Below are 16,505 nucleotides of genomic sequence, written 5' to 3' on the forward strand. Positions count from 1 at the left end.
TCAGAACTATGATGTGTAAACTAAGCAGAAGGCATTTCAATAAATTAGAAGCAGTGCAATGGAAGGTAGACACCATATGAAAGATGCTACAAATATTGCTCTGCCAAGTTAACATTGTCTCATCATAACTGGCGTTTAAACAAATGTGAAGCAGTACAAGAAATAAATCATATGCAAGATGCAAACAACATCACACTACCAAGTTAAAGGCCTCTCATCATTAGTGCCATTACATATTCACAACATTGCATATTCAGAGCATATGATGTGTAAATTAAGCAGAAGACATTTCAACAAATTAGAACCAATGAAAGATAGACACCATATGTAAGACACAATGAATATCACTCTACCAAGTTAAAATTGTCTCGTCATTAGTGCCATTTCAACAAGTTAGTAGTACAAGCTAGAAAATAACGCGAGATGTAAACTATATCAGACTCCCAAGTTAAACATGTCTTGTGAAAAGTGATTTTTGCACGGTACACAACAGTAGTACTTTGATGTAAGAACATGGTGTGATAGATAGATATTCTATGTTCTAGAAACAGGAACACGTGTCATATTCACAAGTATAATGTGTAAAGTAAGCAGATGGAATTCAACAAAATTAGAAGCAATACAAGCTAGACATCATACATAACACGCAACCACATATAACAATGCCATGTTAGAGGGAGCACCTGTGATGGTGGAGAAGGGGGAACATCATCATCATTAACACAGCTACTTTGAGTGTCTATGCATGTGTGGTCTTCCAAATCTTGTTGGGGGGATGGCCGAGTAGAATGTGTAGAGGCCCTCCATTTGGAAGAAGCACCTTTATCCACTGCCTTGCTAATTTCCTTCTGCTTTATTGATTTTGCATTGTCAAGTAAAACCGACAAGAAAAAGCAATAAAATTCACTCTTCAGAACTCATCATGCATGATACTGACAATCACTACCTTGATGTAAGGCAAACACATGATACGAGGATGGAATATGTATGAAAAAACAGGACAACATGACATATTCACAACTATTTGTGTAAACTAAGCATAAGTAATTTAATCAAATTACAAGCAATACAAGTGAGACACCGTATGCAACATGCAAGACAATATCACACTACCAAGCTAGAAAAAGCAGCTGGGGTGCCGGTTTCGCCGGAAGACAGCCATCAGTCCCTGCCTTATTTTTTCCTTCCTATTTCTTAATTGTATTGCCTTGTCAAGTCAAACCCACAAGAAAAATGAATAAAAATTCACTTGTCAGAAATCATTGATGCAGGATGCTGACGAGCACTACTTTAATGTAAGGCGACCGCATGATAGGACGGTTGAATGTGTAAGAAAAAAGGACAGCATTGTATATTCGCAGCTATGATGTGTAAACTAAGCAGAAGGCATTTCAACAAATTAGAAGCAAAGAAAGCTATACACCATATGAAAGATGCAATGAATATCACTCTACCAAGTTAAAACTGTCTCGTCATAAGTGTCATTTCAACAAATTAAAAGTAGTACAAGCTAGAAAAGAATGTGAGATGTAACCTATATCACACTCCCAAGTCAAACGTGTCTTATGACAAGTGATTGTTGCAGGTTACACAACAGTAGAACTGTAAGAACATGGTGTGATAGACATATATTGTATGTTCTAGAAATAGGAACACATGTCTTATTCACAAGTATAATGTTTAAAGTAAGTAGATGGAATTCAACAAAATTAGAAGAAATACAAGCTAGACATCATACATAACATGCAACCACATATAACAGTGCCAAGTTAGGAGCACCTGTGATGGTGCACTAGGGGAGACGTGCTCATCATCAACACAACTACGTTGAATGTCTATGCATGTGTTGTCTTGCATATCTTCTTGGGGAGTGGCGGAGTAGAATCTGTAGAGGCCCTCCGTTTGGAAGGAGCACATTTATCCACTACCTTGCTAATTTCCTTCTGCTTTATGGATTTTGAATTGCCAAGGAAAACCGACAAGAAAAAACAATAAAATTCACTCTTCAGAACTCATTCGTGCATGATACTGACAATCACTACATTGATGTAAGGCAAACACAAGATACGAGGATGGAATATGTATGAAAAACAAGACGGCATGGCATATTCACAACTATTTGTGTAAACTAAGCAGAAGCCGTTTCAAGAAATAAGAAGCAATGCAAGCTAGACACCACATGAAAGATGCAACCAATATGACTCTGCCAAGTTAAAAGCATCCCAACATAAATGGCGTTTCAACAAATTAGAAGGAGCGCATGCTATACATCATATGAAAGATGCAACCAATATCACACTGCATATACTAAAGGTGTCTCGTCATACTGATAGATGCAGGATACAAAAAAACAATAGTTTGATGTAAGGACATGCTTAATAGATAGATGTACTATGTACTAAAAACCGGAAGGCATGTCATATTAACAGGTATAATGTATAAACTAAGCAGAATAGCACATGCAATTTAACCAGATTGGAAGAATTACAATCTAGACACCATATCCAACATGCAACCACATATCACGCTACCAAGTTAGAGCAAGCACCTGCGATGCTGGTGTATGGGAGGCTGACACTGCGTTCTTTAAAAGAGCATGTTTTCTCACAGTAACCCACCGGCATGACTGTATCATCATAAGTGATTGACGAGGGATACACAAGAACATTAGTTTGATGTAAGAACTTGGTTAGTAGACAGATGTACTAGTATGTACCAAAAACAGGAAGGCATGTCATATTCAAAGGTATAATGTGTAAGCTAAGCAGATGCAATTTAACCAAATTGGAAGTAATACAATCTAGACATCTGGCTGGAGTGGTGAGCATGATCATCGAGGACCTGAGAGCCTGGTGGGAGGCGAGCTTCTTCGCCACCATCATGGATTTTCAGTTGGCTTCCAGGTGATGTTTGTCTGTGCTGGGCTTGTCAGTGGCTCGGCAAGTGCCTTGACTAGCTATTTGTCTTCTGGTGCTCCCAGGATGGTGGTTCATGTAAAAAATATATTTCCTTATCTTAATAAAGACCGACTTCGGCCTTTCGAATACAAGCTAGACAACGTATGCAAAATGGAACCACATATGACACCGCGAAGTTAAATCAAGCACCTGGGATGGTGGTTCATGGCGAGCGAGATCATCAACTCCAGAGCTATGTTTACCGACTCCATCTATTGAACATGCAACCTTTAAAACGCTGGAATGTGTCTTGCTTGCCAACAAAGAAAACAACAGCGGCTTCTCTCTTTTATTTCGTGCTTCTGTCAACAGTTTGGCAGAGTCTGAAATACCCATGCATAAAAAACCAATAGTGAGAGTATGGGTGAAGTGTGTGCAGAACTAGTGCACTGTAAAAGTAGCAGATAGCAGTTGGCTAAAAAATAAATGACAGGAGACATATGATAGCTCTACAACTGTAATATCCCTAACCTTGCTATGCACTTGGACTAGCTTGCTTGCTGCATCATGTCTAAATTTATTTGAAATTTGAAATGGGGGTGATCAAACCCTAGCATTTTGAAATCCAAATAGGTCCAGTTTAAAAAAAGGCATTCAATGAAACCAAAATGTTTTCATCAATGTTTGGTAATTTTGGCAAGGCTTTGGGTCGAAACCAAAAATAGTGAACATTTTTGTGGAGTATTCTGGGCATTGAATTCAAATCATTATCATATTTTCATTTGGAATTATATTCATAATATGTAGAATATATTTCAAAATACCCTGAAATAATTTATGTGCATTTGGATGGGTCCATTTTGGCAACATAGATATTTCAGTGAAGTTTGGCATTGGTTTTGAATCTTGCTTAGATTAAAAACAGTGGCAAAGTAATAAACAAAACAGAAAACAGAACAAAAATAGGAAACAGAGAGAGTGAGAGAGAGGGACCTTACCTGGCGCTTACCTGCCTGGCCCAGCACGGCCCAGCCCAGCTGGCCGACGCCAGTCGTCGTCTCCACCGCGCCAGAAGGACGCCGAGCGCGTGCTCTCCGTGCGCACAAATGCGCCCATGCCACCTCCTGTCTGCTAGCTTGCATGGCGCCGCGGATAGACCCGTGAGAGCCGTCTGGATCGCTCTAACCGCCCCGCCACTCCCCCCCTCGCCTCCCTCTTGCCCTCTCCACCATGGCCGAGACGCCCGCGAGCTCACTGCCGCCATAGCCGCGACCACTATGCTCCCCTCGCCTCACCGACGCGCCCAGTAGCTCCGCCACTTCGTCCTCGACCCCCTCGCTGAGCTACACCACGCCGGACGCCTCGTATCGCCACCCTTGACGCCTTCTTCTTCCTCGGCTCACCGAGATCGCCTCCGCCGCCCCGCTCGCTTCGGACCTCCTCCGAGCTCGTCGTAGCCTCTGCTGCAACCACTGTGAGCTCACAGACCGAACCCCTCTCTCCCCGCACTCTTTTGCTCTCTCTAGACCATGCTACCACCGGAGCCGAGCGCCCCTCTCCGGTGGCCATCTTCATCATCCCGGTGCTGTCCATGACGAGGAGGGATTAGTTCTCCCTCGGGGCTGAGGGTATGTACCAGTAGCTATGTGTTTGATCTCTCTCTCTCTCGTGTTCTTGAGGTGATACGATCTTGATGTATCGCGAGCTTTGCTATTATATTTGGATCCTATGATGTTTCTTCCCCCCTCTTCTCTCTTGTAATGGATTGAGTTTTCCCTTTGAAGTTATCTTATCGGATTGAGTCTTTAAAGATTTGAGAACACTTGATGTATGTCTTGTCGTGCGTATCTGTGGGATATCACGTGATTCACTTGATGTATGTTTTGGTGATCAACTTGCCAGTTCCGCCCATGAACCTATGCATAGGGTTTGGCACATGTTTTCGTCGTGATTCTCCGGTAGAAACTTTGGGGTACTCTTTGGGGTTCTATTTGTTGGTTGAATAGATGAATCTGAGATTGTGTGATGCATATCATATAATCATACCCACGGATACTTGAGGTGACATTGGAGTATCTATGTGACATTAGGGTTTTGGTTGACTTGTGTCTTAAGGTGTTATTCTAGTACGAACTCTAGGGCTGTTTGTGACACTTATAGGAGTAGCCCAACGGATTGATTGGAAAGAATAACTTTGAGGTGGTTTTGTACCCTGCCATAATCTCTTCGTTTGTTCTCCGCTATTAGTGACTTTGGAGTGACTCTTTGTTGCATGTTGAGAGATAGTTATGTGATCCAATTATGTTACTATTGTTGAGAGGACTTGCACTAGTGAAAGTATGAACCCTAGGCCTTGTTTCAACGCATTGCAATACCGTTTGTGCTCACTTTTATCATTAGTTACCTTGCGGTTTTTATATTTTCAGATTACAAATACCTTTATCTACTATCCATATTGCACTTGTATCACCACCTCTTTGCCGAACTAGTGCACCTATACAATTTACCATTGTATTGGGTGTGTTGGGGACACAGGAGACTCTTTGTTATTTGGTTGCAGGGTTGCTTGAGAGAGACCATCTTCGTCCTACGCCTCCTATGGATTGATAAACCTTAGCTCATCCACTTGAGGGAAATTTGCTACTGTCCTACAAACCTCTGCACTTGGAGGCCCAACAACGTCTACAAGAAGAAGGTTGTGTAGTAGACATCAGCGCCTGCTGCCCCTTCCTCACGAGCGCCTCACAGGCAGGGGCTGGGCACGGTATGCACACGCATCTCACCGTGATCTAACGCCTGTCTCTCACGAGGCCCTCTCAGGCGGACCTGTGGGCTCTACAGAAACCTGAAATCTCGCGAGTGCACGGAGGACCCCCCCTCAGAAGAACTACGCAAAGACCACTACACGGCCAGTCTGGGGCCCGCCTAGACTGAGGTAAGTTACTGTAGCGAGCTCGCGGAGGAACTTGCGAACTCGCTAAAGCATGCCTTAAGTCAGGCTCAGGGAATAAAACAATAGTCTGGTTACACGAGGGGCTCCCCTCCCAAAAATGCACTCACATCGTCGGGGGCCATGCCTGAGATTTTTGCATGCAAGTTGAGAACAAGGAGCGCGGGCTCAATTGGACATGTCGCTCGCAACATCTTCCAAACCGCTCCTGGACATGCTGCCGGCGACGTCGCCGGCATCGTCTTCACCATCATCTGTCGGCGTTCTCTGACCCGCGGCGTGGCTCCACCAGCGGCCCTGTACGGCCCATCTTCACCAACAAACACTCAATACCCTCGCGAGGGGCCAAGCCTTGTGAGGCGGACGATGCAAGACCTCCTTAGTGGTGGCCTCACCAGGATGGCTCACGAGGGGCGGAGAGATCAAGGCAAGGGACACCTCGCGAGGTTTGCGTGACACAACGCATGACGACAGGAGCCAGGCGGGCACCAGCGCGTGCTGCGTCCTCGTTTCCTCTTTGTTGCTAAAGAGGCAAGCGCAGGCGAGGAGTCCTGAGGCATCAGGCAAAGGTTTCCATATCGGTGCAACAAGACCAAGACCAGTAGGACAGCAGGAAGGAGGTCACCGTGGAGCCCAAGACGGCAACACCACCAAAGCCTTTGGCTGGCGAACACTACTTCTGTCAGGATAAATTGTACTAGTTGTCCCCCTTCGAATCTGGCCGTTGTGGGATCCCTTCCCGCCTAATATTTGGGAAGAGGACCCGGGCCTCTATATATAGGACTAGCCACCACCGTAGGGAGGCAACTAATCGGCTCATCGAGAGACGAAAGAGATCGGATCTGACCAGGATCATCCGGAACCACACAAGTTCACCAAACACAAGAACACCTCTCCTCAGGACGCTGTTCTTCCCTTGTAACCGTTCATCCTCAACCCAAGAGGCAATCCACCACACCACACTGGAGTAGGGTATTACACCACAACAGTGGCCCGAACCAGTATAAATCTTGTGTATCTCATTCTTTGGGATCGTCAAGCTAGGCCGTGAGATCATACGGAGTGTACGAGCTAGAGAGGATGAGAGATCTTTGTGCACACCCCAGTGTTGGAACCTCAAGGGTTTTGCCGGAACCCGAAATCCGACATTTGGCGCGCCAGGTAGGGGTGCGCTTAAGCTTTCGTCTTCGTCAATCCGCGCTTCACCACTCCACCAAGTTCATCACCGACGCTCGACGGGCCCGCGCTCAGCGCCAGGCCGCCCTCGCCACCCGCGTCGCTCAGGCAGCCCCTGTCGGCGGACCTCCCCGGCGTTCTTCATCACCCGCTGCAAACGCCGCCACCGGCCCGGCGGCAAACGAGTAGCAAGCCTCTTTGCTGCACCCCTCCGTGCGCCATGACGGCCACACCGCCACCCCATCGCTGACTCTGGCCGGCTCATCATCCCACGCTCGCCACGCACCCACGGACACGCAAGCCGTGCTGCTCATGGCACGCGAGCTCCTATGCTACCGCCCAGTCGACGACCTATACAAGGACTGGTTGGACCGCATCGCCGAGCTCGCCAGCATCATGGGAGGCTCTCCTGCACCATCCCTCTCACTACCTCGCCCGCCCCCGGCTGCGGGCGATGTGGCTCACTGCGCGTGTCCGCCTCCTCCGCAACAAGATGGCGCCCTCGCACTGAGACACACGGCGCATGGAGCGCCCCCGCCTCCTCTGCGTCAGGACGACGTCCTCGCTCCAAGGCGTGCGGTCCCACGGCATGACCCGCCGCGCCGCGTGCCCGCACACGAGGAAAGAAGCTGCCGAGAGGTTCCCTATCCGCAAGAAAATGCTCCACCGCTCCCAGCACCGCCACGTCAGGATTGCTTGTTGCGGCAGGGCCATGCGCCACTTGCCGTGGCGGCGTAGGGACACCAAGATCAAGCTCCGCCTCCGTGACGGGCCCCAGTGGCCATGGCAGGCTGCCGCGCCTTCACTCCCGAGCTGTGTAGCATCATCTGGCCAGGCAAGTTCAAGCCAGATCTGCCTCCTCGCTACGACGGCACCCCTGACCCTGTGGAGTTCTTGCAGCTCTACGAGGTGAGCATCGAGGCGGCCAACGGCGACGAAAATGTCATGGCAAACTGGTTTCCCATCTCTCTCAAGGACGGCGCTCGCTCATGGCTCCTAAAACTGCCTCCAGGCTCGATCTCCTCCTGGGAAGAGATGCGCGACCACTTCGTCGCCGACTTCCAGGGCACTCGCGACAGCCCCCCGGTCACGGGTGACCTGCGCCGCATCAAACAACAGCTGGGGGAGACCCTGCAGAAGTACATCCAGCGCTTCAACGGCGTGCGCATGAAGATCCCCAAGGTGACATACGAGGCCATCATCTTAGCGTTTTCCGATGGCGTCCGCGGCATCAAGATGAAGGAGGAGCTCGCCATCCATGAGGAGCTGTGCATGAATTTGGAGCTGTTCAACATTGCAACCAAGTGTGCAAGAGCTGAGGAGGGGCGTCTCTCCCTCCTCGAGCTCCCCGCTGCAGATCCAGAGAAGAAGAAGGCCAATGTCAATGACATGAAGCGCAAAGGGGTGGCCGTGCTCGCGGCAGAACCAGACACCAAGCGTGGCTGAGATCTTCCCGAGTTGTCCAAGGGCAACCGTACGTTTTGCACCTTCCACAATGTGCGCACCCACAACACCAACGATTGTCAAGAGCTCAGGGCCACCCGAGCGCAACGACCGGGGCTACGGCGGAGGAGGTGGACGAGGTGGAGGACGTTGGGACGACCGTGGGGCCTGCCAGGAGTGGCGCGACCAGCCTCGCGAGGATCGTTGGCAGGACCAGTCTCATGAGGGCGCCTGGAGGGACCAGCCTCGCGAGGACCATTCTCAGGGCAACCCTGGTCTCCCTCCGCTGCCGCCACCAAGGAGGAACGACGACCATCAATAGGACGAAGGGGCTGGGGGCTTCCTGGAGCCGCGCGCCATCGCCTGCATCTTGGTTGGAGCTTAGGCCCCAGCATCTCAGCGCATCTTCAAGCAATTCTCTCGCGAGGTGAATGCAGCCCTCCCCAAGATCGAGGCCACGCGCCCGCTCAGATGGTCCAAGTACGCCATCACCATTAGCTCGGCGGACCAGCTCAAGTGCATGGCAACCGCTGGCGTTCTCCGGATGCTCTGTTCACCCGTCATCAGCAATGTCCAAGTCACCAAGACCCACGTCGACGGTGGTGCAGGGCTCAGTGTCCTGTCCGTCGAGACATTCGACAACCTTCAAGTGCCATATGATCAGCTCCAGCCCACTAGGCTTTTCTCAGGAATGACTGACGGCTCCACCACCCCGATAGGGCAAGTTCCTCTCCCTGTCGCCTTCGGTCAGCACGACAACTACCACACCGAGCTCGTCGACTTTGACATCGCCCACATCCGTCTACCATACAATGCCATCCTCGGATACCCGGCGCTAGACAAATTCATGGCAGTCACCCACCATGGCTACAACGTCCTCAAGATGCCGAGAAGCGGCGGAATCATCACAGTCCCCTGTGAAGAAAGAGACGCGGTGTGCTCCATCGAGTGAGCCTTCCAAGCTGCGTCAAACGAAGACCCTGACAGCGCGGGTGCACAGTACCCTCCTGAGGCCAACCCCGAGAAGAAGAAGCAGCTACTCTGCACTTGACCTCAAGGGAGTGGCACCTCCACCGGCGCCACCTCAGGATCTGCACCCACGCCTGGGGTGCCTCCCTCCCTTGCATAGCGAGGTGCGCCTGGCGCCGTCCTCGGGCAAGGCTCGGGGGCTCTCTTCTGCAGGGCCTCGGACCTGGCCAACGTCACGAGGGAGGCGCTCGGGCACCATGTGGAGGCATGCTTCAAGACACGTGTCCCTCAGGAGGGCACCGGGTGAGGAGCGCCCGGTGCTCAGGAGTTCATCGTCAATGCCACCCAGGAGCTTTAGGAAGCAAGGGCAATACACGACGACTGTCACCCACCTGGCATTGCTCCCCACCCAGGCCAGGGTGGTGAGCTGCGCGTCTGCATGGACATCCCAGGGCTCAACAGGGCCGCATCTCAGGAACACTTCTGGCCTTCGCGTGCTGGCCGGTGTGAGGGTCCGCGTCACATCTATGTTCGCATGCCGTTTGTCCTGCCGAGTGTGGCTGCCGCCTTCCAGCGCAATCTGTGGAGAATCCTAGCAGGTTAGGAGGCCAGGCATCACGCAGTCCTGGCGAAGATGGAGACGGTCCTTAGGAGGCCACCCGAGCCTCCAGAGCCTCCCGAGGCTCAGGGCCTCGACGGCTCGTGAGGAGCGACTTCTTCAGCATGCGTCTTTAGCTACCCCAACACTCACCAACCAGGTGACATTTTTCCAGGTTCATTTAGCTGGGAGCGCCCCCTGGGCTGCATCATTCCTAGGCTGTGTGGGTCAGTCCCTGCGGCATGTATCCGCTTGCATCTTTAGTTCACCTTGCTGGGGGCACCCCTCGGGCTGCATCATCCCTAGGCCGCTCGGGTCCGACCCAGTGGCATGTATCATTCTCGCATTTACCTAAGCTAGTTTGCTTCTCATGCATAATCTATCTATGGTTATCACCTGCTTGATTGTCACCCAGCATGGGAGACACCTTGAAGAACAGCGTGGAGGCGCCATCGTACTCGAAGTGGATGGCGAGAGTGCCTTCCGCGCGGCAGACTCGAGCGACCTCGCCCCAGCCACGAGTCATGAAGATCCTCCTGGAGGACACGGCTTCAACCTCTGCTCTAGTCACCGGGGCATCGTAGTCGGCGTGCTGCAGCCTAAGCTCGAGAGGGCCCCTCGGCGGCATCTCGGTGGTGAAGAACGGCGGGAAGCGAATCCAAGTGCTTGGAGGCATCACCTTCCACAGCACGAACTCGCGTGAGGAGTCCACGACATGGACCCCTAGGGCGATGGCGTGCACCACCGTGGCGCGGCGACCATGGCCCTGGCGCGGGCAACGGCGCTCGGCACCCCTCCCTCCGGAGCCCTCATCTTGGTCGTACAAGGGCAATGGATATCAAGGACACATGCTATTGGGGCCCGCAGCACTCCGCACTTGCCCCTTGGCTTCGCCGCGAAGCCAAGCACGAGCGCATCTTGGGCCCGGGGGCTATTGTCGGCATCCTGGGAATGGGGGTACCCAGACTTGCCTGCCTGCGGCCAGGGCGTGGCTCCACCAGCGGCCTGGTACAGCCCATCTTCATCGACCAACACTCAAGACCCTTGCGAGGAGCCAAGCCTTGCGAGGAGGACGACACAAGACCTCCTCAGGGGCAGCCTCACTAGGCTGGCTTGCAAGGAGCGGAGAGATCAAGGCAAGGGGCACCTCGTGAGGTTCCTGTGACATGAGCCATGATGACCAAGGCCAGGCGAGCGCCAGCGGGCGCAGGGTGCCAGTTTCCTCTTTGGTGCTAAAGAGGCAGGCACATGAGAGGAGTCCCGAGGAGTCAGGCAAAGGTTTCCATATCGGTGTAACGAGAACAAGACCAACAGGGTGGCAAGATGGAGGTCATCACGGAGCCCACGACGGCGTCACCACCAGAGCCTTTGGCAGGCGATGACCACCTTTTGTCAGGATAACTTGTACTCGTTGTCCCCCTGCAAACTGGATGTTGTGGCATCCCTTCCCGCCTAATATTTTGGGAGAGGACCCGGGCCTCTATAAATAGGGCTAGCCACCACCGTAGTGAGGGGGGAGACTGGATCGGCTCATCTGGAAACGGATCACTCAGATCATCCCTAGCCACACAAGCTCATCGAGCTCAAGAACACCTCTCCTCAGGAGGTTGTTCTTCCCTTGTACTTGTTCATCCCCAGCCTACAAGGCAATCCACCACACCACACTAGAGTAGGGTATTACACCGCAACGGTGGCCCGAACTAGTATAAACTCTTGTGTCCCTTGTTCCTTGGGTTCGGCAAGCTAGGCTTTCAGATCATTGCAAGAGCGTGAGCTAGGGGGAGAGATCTTCGTGCGCACCCCAGTGTTCGAACCTCAAGGGTTTGCCGGAACCCGTAATCCGACAATCCCAAATAGTGGGCGGCAACAATTTCGGCCGAGCGCATGTGTGCTTAGGCGACCATGGTGTATGAATGTTTTTCAGAGGTGGTTGCGTGGCATCTAGATGAAGCTACAAACCTACCCCGGTTTAGACCTTTGGACGTCGGACCGGTAGGTTTCACGGGTCAGAGTTAGAAATGTAATTTCCTTCTACCAAACATTGGTCTCATGCGGTTTTGGGCGAGTAGGGGTTCTCTTGGCGCTTCGTTCGAAATTTTGGAATAGAAGCATTCACGTTTAGAGTAATCTTGAACTTTGAAGATTGACCTAAATAGACAACATTAAATTTGACCTTGTATGTTTGAATACCTCATTAAATTATGCGCTTCTTTTTGAAATTTTGACACTTGAAAATCCTATAACTACGATTATTTTGGAATGGAGGAGGTAAATTTGAATCTATTTTGTACACGACTATATATGCTATTATGTACAAAAGCAGAGCAAAGATTGGTGCCCCATAATTTAGGTATGATTTACAAATGCCATGATATCGAATTGAAATAATTGAATGGACTTCATGTTGAATTCGAATTTTTTAAACCACCTTAACTGAATTCAAATTTATTCTAGTTCATAGCTAGCTATTTATAATGTTCATTGTGTAACTTTTGTATGTATAATGTGATTTACACACACAACATGAACTATACTCACGTTTATATTTAATTGCTAAAGCGATGCATTGTCTGAAATTCAAAATACTAACTCTGTGGATCAATTATGTCGAATAATAACATAGACATACTCAAATTCGATAGAATATAGATGTCTAATGGATCAATGACCATTCCTTACGCGAAGTGCAAATATCATGATCCCATCATAATATTTGGATACAATTTATATTTTTAATCAATGTGTACATTAGCCTTTTACGTGTAGTTTCACTCTCCATAGGCCCCTCCTCACACACATGCTGACTTTCTCTCTCACACATACGCGCACACGATGTATATCCATCGGTGGTCTCTCACACATGCTCAGACAATCTCTCCCGAGGTGTCTTTCTTGTAGACATGCTCTCGATATAACCCTCCCCTCCCTCTCATAACCATATACGACTGATTTCAATAACCTTTATCACAAGCACTCTTCCTCTCACAAGCATACACACGCACAATCCCCATCGACCCTTTCTATATACCTAGACCTGCCTACGTGTCTCCTACATGCACATTATCTTTAGGCATGTCTCTCAAACATTGTCTCCACCTCTCTTCCTAATTGACGAGTATGATTCTAGCAGAGCATTCTATAGGATGCCCCTTAAAGTTAGGTTGGATGAATAGTAGTATCAGAGATAATGGGTTACCTTAGTCCGAGGACCTAGGGTTACAAATCCTAGCCAGCTTTGTTAGTGGACACAGAGTCCTTCATGACTCTGCTATCTTTGTCTTATACGACTAGTCCTCCATCCCCGATCGTGCAGGTCCGCCTCCCAGGAGCAGTGATCAGTTTCGGAGGACGCAACAACTATCGCACTGAACTCATTGACTTCGACGTTGCCTACATCCACCTGCCATACAACGCCATCCTCGGGTATCCAACCCTAGCCAAGTTCATGGAAGTGACACATCACGGCTACAATGTCCTCAAGATGTCGGGGAGCGGCGGAATCATCACAGTCCCGTGCGAAGAAGGAGACGCGGTGTGCTCCCTCGAGCGTGCCTTCCAAGCTGTAGCAATCGATGACCCCGACAGCCAGGGTGAGCGCCCTCCTGAGGCCACCCCAAGAAGAAGAAGCAGCTGTGCTACGCAGGGTCTCAGGCAAGCGGCGCCTCGTCAGGATCGGCACCCGCGTCTGGGGCGCCTCCCTCCATCACATAGGAAAGTGCGCCCAGCGCCCCTCTCGGGCAGGGCTCGGGGGCTCTCTTCTGGAGGGCCTCAGACCTTGCCAGCACCACGAGGGAGGCGCTTGGGCACCACTTGCAGGCGTGCTTCGCGGCATGTTTCCCTCAGGAGGACACAGGGCAAGGAGTGCCCACCGCTCAGGAGTTCATCACCAAGACCACTCAAGAACTGCAAGACGCAAGGACCATGCACGGCGGCCGCCGCTCACCAGACACAGCTCCCCATCCAGGTGAGGTTGCCGGGCTGCGTGTCAGCATCAACGTCCCAGGGCTCAACCGGGCCGCCTCTTAGGAGCTTCTCTGGCCTTCGCGTGTGGGACGCTGCGAGGGCCCACCTCACAGCCATGTTCGCATGCCTTTTGGCCTGCCGAGCATGGCGACCGCCTATCAACGCAACCCGCGGAGCATTATGGCAGCTCAGGAGGCCAGGCACCACGCTGTGCTGACGGAGATCAAGACGGTCCTCGAGGAACCCCCTGGACCCCCAGAGCCTCCCGAGGCTCAGGGCCCCGGTGGCTCATGAGGAGCAACCCATTCGCCGCGTACCTGCAGCTGCCCCAACCCTCCTTCATCAACAGAATCAGGTGACATTTTCCAAGTTCGTTCAGCTGGGAGCGCCCCCAGGGCTGCATCATTCCCGGGCCGTGTGAGTCCGTCCCCGTGGCATTTATCTTTTGTCGTTTATGCCTTCAGCTTACCCTGTTGTAGGCGCCCCTCGGGTTGCATCACCCCCAAGCCGCTCTGGCCGGACCTAGTGGCATGTATCTTCCCCGCATTTACTTAAGCCATTATGCTTTCCATGCTTAGTCTATCCATGACTATCACCTGCTTGATTGTTACCCACTGTGGGGGCCGCGCGCCGGCCACCCTTCTTCAGGACCCTTTGCGTTGTCTGGCCATCTCGCAGGACCAAGACAGCAAACAAGAATTAAGACCAGGCGCAACCCACCTTGAGGTAGGGCCTCATGAGTCCCGCGCTGGCTCACGAGTGCCCAGATACACCTTGTCAGGGCCTGCCATGCCAGCCACATGTCAGGGCGGGGCTGTACACGCCCCGGGGGCTCTCCGCAGTAGGGATTCCCCCTCCCACATCCAAGTGGAAGCACCATGCTCCGCGCTGGCCGTCGGCACTGCCGACGAGCGGCTATGCCCATGCACAAGCGGAAGCGCTACGCTCCGCGCTAGTGATAAACAAGTGAGGGTGGCCCCACGACCGTACCAACCTCAGGGAGCCCTAGAGCTCAGTGTCCGGCCTCACTGCAACGCCTCCCCTCGGGAGAGCCGCGTGAGGGGGCTAGGCATGGGGGCTGCGCTCGGGTCACGCCCAAGCGTACGCCACCCAACCAGGTCCCCGGGCCTGGTCGTCGCACGCCCCTCCCGAGCCGAGCCTCGGCGAGGGCGAAGGTACGGAGAATGTTTGCACATCAAGGGGGACTCCTGAGCATCGCGACTCGGGAGCATAACTGGTCACGTAGCCCCTTACTCCTTGGTCCGTCCTGGTCTCCGGTTGGCCCAACGACGGTTGAGGTATGTGCGGGGCCGGGCTCCGCCGACATAGAACATCAACCTATCCTCACGTATCCTTCATACAGGCTGCGCATCAAGGGGACTCCTGAGCATCACGACTCAGGAGCCTAACTGGTCAGGTAGCCCCTCACTCCTTGGTCCGTCCTGGTTTCCGGTCGGCCCAATGGCGGTTGAGGTATGCGCGGGGCCGGGCTCTTCCAACGCAGAACACAAAGCAAATAGGAAGAAAATTGCAAAATCTCTAAGAAAATATTACAAGACATATTGTTCTCACAATATCAAAGACGAGTTTAATGCCTCCACGAGGCATGGTGCATGTTGTAGGAATAAAGCAGGGAAGCATCCCAGGTCACCCCTGGACACCGCCGGCACCCGCAAAAGGTGCCCCCTCCTGGGTAGCGTCACCTCCACATGCATCACCGGTCGAGGGCGTGGAGGCGAAGGCGTCGAACTTCCTCAGCAGGGCCTCCACTTGACCCTTCACGGCTGCGGCGGCAGCCGTGTAGTGTTTATCAGCTAGAGGCTCCAGCAGCTCGTCAAGACGGGCGCTGGGGTCACGAAGATGCACGTGGCTGAAGACCCGTGTCAGCACGGCTAAGGAAAGGACGCGAGCCTCTGCCTCCGCCATGGGACCGAAGCCCTCCATGACTTCCTCGAGCACCTTCACCAAGAAGGGAAGCAGCCGAGCAGGGCCGTCCTCCTCGGTGGTCAGCGGCCTCTCCAAGCCCTTCTCATATAGCGTCTTCATCACCACGCGAGACCTCTCCTTGAGGAGCGCGAAGGCCACGCGATCTTCAGCCAGGACCTTCGCCTTGGCGTCAAGGTCGGCCTCCTTCGCCTTCCGCTTCAACTTCCCCAACCGGCTGCGCTCCGCTGCCTGTGACTTCGCCAGCTACCCCAGCTCGGCGTCGCGGCCCTTGATGGCGTCCTCTCGGGCCTTCATCTCCTACTCCTTCGCCTGAAGGCCACGTGCTTCTTCCGCATGCTAGTCGCGCAGGCCCTTCAGCTCGTCCTCCAGCTCTCGGCAGCGGCCGCGGGCGGCCTCGGCGTCCTTCAATGCTGCCTCGCAATCGACTGCAGCCTTGGCAGAAGCCTACTTCTCCTTCTTAGAGGCCGCCGCGGCCTGGCTCAGCGACCCTCGAACCGCCGAATCGGAGTGAAGCCAGCCAGAGGCCAGCTCCAGGCGCCCGGCCACCAGGCGCGGGTCCGTG

Source organism: Triticum urartu, chromosome 3A (assembly GCF_056163025.1).
Source record: "Triticum urartu cultivar PI428250 chromosome 3A, HENAU_Tu73, whole genome shotgun sequence".
Classification (NCBI taxonomy): Eukaryota; Viridiplantae; Streptophyta; class Magnoliopsida; order Poales; family Poaceae; genus Triticum; species Triticum urartu.